Source organism: Cottoperca gobio, chromosome 4 (assembly GCF_900634415.1).
Source record: "Cottoperca gobio chromosome 4, fCotGob3.1, whole genome shotgun sequence".
NCBI classification, from domain to species: Eukaryota; Metazoa; Chordata; class Actinopteri; order Perciformes; family Bovichtidae; genus Cottoperca; species Cottoperca gobio.
Genome location: NC_041358.1, coordinates 9,101,999 through 9,106,921, shown reverse-complemented (window position 1 = coordinate 9,106,921; position 4,923 = coordinate 9,101,999). Strand labels below are relative to the sequence as shown.

At 35.8% G+C, this 4,923-nt stretch overlaps 1 long non-coding RNA gene across 1 annotated transcript; it reads right to left on the bottom strand.

The window, feature by feature from the left end:
- Positions 1-248: 248 nt before the first annotated feature.
- Positions 249-2,693, bottom strand: LOC115007419 (uncharacterized). The gene is made up of 3 exons (XR_003832179.1): positions 2,487-2,693; positions 1,214-1,402; positions 249-267 (listed from the first exon to the last, which is right to left on the bottom strand). It is a non-coding gene; the product is annotated as an uncharacterized LOC115007419 (long non-coding RNA).
- Between the last annotated feature and the right edge of the window lie 2,230 nt (positions 2,694-4,923).

Sequence of the window (4,923 nt, the reverse complement as noted above, 5' to 3'; positions counted from 1 at the left end):
AGTCGAGTGTTATTCGCAGTGAGGCTTTGCAGCGCTATCAACAAGATGATTAATTTTGGAGCATGGAGTCCTCTGTTATATTGATATTGAGTCCTGGTATTGAAGTAATAACTAATCGGTAGGATACTGATGAAATTCAGATATAGAGCTCAATACTACATTATCCTTATATAGAGACTTTTCTAATAACTCAATTATGCTTACATTCAACAGAATTATGTGAAGAAAGAGAAATGAGCCTGACTACGCAGAGCTGAATGAGAGGGCCTGTGTGCAAGTTTGGAACAGCAGAGACCAACAAAATGATGTTACAGATAGTAAAAAGTAAGAACATTACACTGTTCTTGAGCTATGCTACTGTAACAGCGTGTGCTAGAAATGTGTTGAATATCACCCTTGACTTACAGTTAAATGTGCAGGTTATATGATGTTAAATGTTGTCAAGCCTCTATGCTTGTACTGCTAATGAATAGGTTTTAGCACTATCTTGTGGCCGTTTGTTGTAAAAGCAGTGACAACAGTTTAGTGTTTTCTCAGTGGTCAGTTCAGATCATGTGACTCGTCTGACAGAAAACTTCTCTCCCTGTTTTTTTTCGTGTTTGTGCCTTTGATTTTCAGTTTGTTACCTTTTCTGTGTTTTCTGGAAATGTGCTTATAAATCATTTGGAATTCATATTTTTGGTTTAAAGAACAAACTACCGTACTTTGTGATAATTGAATTTGCTAGGGTTAAAAAGGTTAGTTGTAGCATGTAGTCATTCGTTCATCATCAACTTGCTGAACCTGAACATTTTCAATTTGGCTAAAGCTAACATTTCTGACATACACATCATTCATCAAAAACAAGATAAAGAAGAACAAAGCCCTGAGGATTTATACTTCCAAGAGCAAACAGGTTTCATGAACTGAAACCTTTTGAATGAATGCACCACTTCCCGTTTGTACAACCTTCTGCCTTTAAGCACATAATACATTATTTGTTTCAAAGGTGCGTATTGAGGTCAAAGTACAGGTGTCATTAGACTTTGCCTTTCTGAAGACACACCTTTCAGTCTGTGCCTACATACACACCTGGGCAAACCTGCATTTTAGAACTCACAAAATGTTTTATTGAAACCAGGCAGGATGACTGTGTTTCACAATGCATATTACTTTTGATAACTGACTAGAAATGGAAGAGGAAGTGCATGTGATAGAGAAACAGTGTGCTGACCTTTGCCATCTGAGCAGCAGTGTCTCCTCTAGCACCGAGGTAAACCATAGCCAGGGCGGAGCTGATGCTCAGCGGGGAGATAAAGATGTTCCCGCTGGGATTTGCTTGGCTCAGAGTGCGGAACAACTCCAGGGCAAAACCTGTGTTTGAGCTGCTGATGGTGGCCATGACTGATGATGTACGGTTTTCCTGTAATGAGAAAATCAGTATATATTTCCATCCATCGTCTACCGGTATATATTTCCATTTTGTAAAATACATTACAGATTTTAATATACACAGAAACACACCTAAATTATATTTCACTTGATTGTGTGTATATGAAACAAAATGTTATAATTGTTAGGAAAAATACATTTTACATTACATACCTTAAAACACAGTTAAACATCACAGAAGGAAGAAATGTCAATTAATTTAAGGGCCAATTTTACGTATCTCCCTCTCCCGGTTTTCTGTCCATCTCTATTGTCAACTATCAAATAAAGGAAAAATGCTAAAATATATATATAGCCTATATATATATATATCTTTAAAGAGTTTTTTTCTGCAAGTAACATGTTTTTCCCACTTCATAAACTGTGAAAACTTCAAGTGTAGAACTCTAGTGTATAGAAAAAGGAAAACAACTGAAATATGCACTTGGATGAATTATACAATAAACGTATCACTTAAAGCTTTTTCTCCCTTTTGTTAATGTACCAATAACGCAGTTGATAATGAGACATTATTTTGGACCTTAAATCATTTTAATAATCTATTTGCACATGCAGTATATTGGCATTGTGATCACATAGTAGGTGTTCATCCAAGACAATGTAACGTTATATCTGCCACCACGGTTCAACCATTTAGTTTAAGGTATAATTAAAGGAAATTCAGCATTTTAGTGAGTTTATACTGAATGGTGTCTGCATAGATTTAAAAAATATGATTAAGGTCTTGAACTTTTTAAAGCTTTAATCTGTCAATGAACATTTTCTTTTAAAAAAAGATGTCAAAGATATCAAATGTTGTATTTTCTCACATGTAGGCCTATCTCAATAGTATTACAGTTTTCACGGGGCTATAAAGCTGCGTTCAGGTACCCGGAAATAAAGCCGCACACGACCATCCTTAAATAGCACACTAGCTGGTATTAAACAGGTAAAGCACCATTCATGGCAGATGTCAGCATAAAGCTACATGACACGGTGTGTGTGTGTGTGTGTGTGTGTGTGTGTGTGTGTGTGTGTGTGTGTTTTCAGGACTATTAGCGTCATCGTTACTTTACCTTATTGTCCTCCTGTAACGACAGAAGCACGCTCTGATCGCACACACTCAACGTGTGAAGAAGTGAAAGCAAAGGGTAAAGAAACGCCAACGTACGAAAAAAATCCCCTAAAAATAGAGAAACCACAAAGTACAGGGACAGTGGTTAAACCGTGAGTTAAACCCAACAGTCCACAGCTGCTGATTTATACGGAACACAGACTGTCTGTGGGTGTGACGCGTGACTGGGCGATAAGTCACAGAGTGATAATAACTACGTGCCATTATACTGAGGAAAGATCACATGAACCAATATAGTACTGTAAAACGTTAGCATGAGCGCTATTATTTTAAATATTGAAATCATTAGATTTTTATTTTTGTTGCTGTCGGAGGACTGCTCTTGGAGGGAGGTAACCCCAACCATCTCACTCATTTCCGTCAAGCCACAGACAAAACTCTATTATTTAAGAATCACAACATTTTACATTTAGTTTATTCATTTGACGGTTAAATTATATTATTCTGTAAATCCTATGTCCTTTCATTATAGTCTAAATGTTTGATCAAAGCCTTCTCAATGCTGCCTGGTGGAAATGCCAAAAAAACAGCCACTATTTAATTTTAATAACATAATCTAAGATGTGTTCTATGTGTGTCTGTAATCTTGCAATATAAATGCCTCTTTTGTCACTAAATCCCCCAATTGTAATAAATAAATGATAAAAGTATGAAAACCTCTGGCAACATTGTGACAGTTATGAAGTTTGAGAACATTTCATATGTTATGTTGCTCACATGCAGTGATATAATGTAATGGAGTACATCTACTGAAGTACAATTTTGAGGTACTTGTACTCAACACTAAAGTATTTCCATTTTATGCTACTTTATACTTCTTCTCAACCAGTTCAAAGGGAAATATTGTCCTTTTACTCCACTACATTTATGTGACATCTGTAGTTACTAGTTACTTTGCAGATTCACAAACAAATAAATGATGTATTATGATAGATTAAGCTATCCAGCAGTATATAACGTAGTAACAACCAGCTCCACAATAAGCTGCAACATTGAACTGATGCTCACACATTAATGCATCAATAATTATAATCTATTTATAATACATTGTTCAGAAAATGGTCGTTCTGCATTATTAGTCATTTTACATTTGAGGCTTTAAGTACATTGCAGTTAATACTTTTGTACTTCTACTCAAGTAAAATGTTGAATGCGGAATATTTCTACACTTGCTACTTTTACTAAAGTGAAAGAGTTCAGTATTCCTCCTGCTCAGATCTTGAAGCCACTAGTTTTCCAACAGTAACTATTTTTTCAATATTTCAGTAGCATAATCCTGTTTTTTTGGAGGCCAGGAAAAGGAAAGAAAATATGTCAATAGAGTCTAATGGAGAAACCCTGAACACAGTGTGGAATGAGAGGTTTACTTTGGGGTCTTCAGCGTTCACAAACAGTCAAGTTAAAGTGAATCCGCCGATGTATTATTTTTTCCCTTTTAATGGTACACCTTCAGGGATAAACAAATGTACCCTATTTGAATAATTCACAACAGGTTATTGAACATCAATTTATTTTATTAAAATGTCATACAAAATCTTGTCTTGTAACTTTATATTTTTTGGTCTTGTTAATTTTTTATTTAACCCTATACTCACGAGACCTGACCGTTAGTGTATGACAGGTGACTTTAGCCCCAAGGTAAAATCATAATAACATTTTTCTATGTATATAGGCTTGAAGGATACATTTAACTGGCCTCAGCCAAAGGAGAGCAGAGGTTGCTCTTTTGGAACATGTCTTGTGTAGAAAGCTGTGTCTGTGTGATTTACTGACTAGAGATTATATCTTGTCTCCACCCGTCACGGAGGCTTACAGTGCAGCCTTGGCAACCATTGAAACATGACAAACAGTTGTGATTCATGACAACCCTTGGACTCCAGACCATCATCCTATAGCCTGTCCCATTATAGAAGTGCCCCTCCCCTCTTTCTTCCTTACACATTAGTATTATTACATTTATTATTTACTAATTTGATACTTTTTTTGTAACTATATCACAACAATACTTTAGTTTGGGAAATATAACCATGTTTTACCCCTTAAACAAATCACTACATACTGTCAATGCATTGTGTTAAATAAGTCATTCTGTCTAGCTTAATAACACTCCTAAATTAAAGACGTTTCCTAATTTAGATCAGGAAATATCTAGTAGTAGTTTAATGTAAGGACTCTGAACAAGAATCTGACTAAGGATTTGATACCAACACTTGATACTTGATGCTTCTCAAAGGGTGTTGAGCAGCGATAACCAGCCATGGCCTTCTGCGCTGTGAGCTGTCTATAAAAAGAGAGAGATTTACTTTAAGTGTATTTTACTACTTGGGCCCTAAGAAAAATTTCATTGGCTCTGTTTCTTCTCACAGAAAGTGCAACAG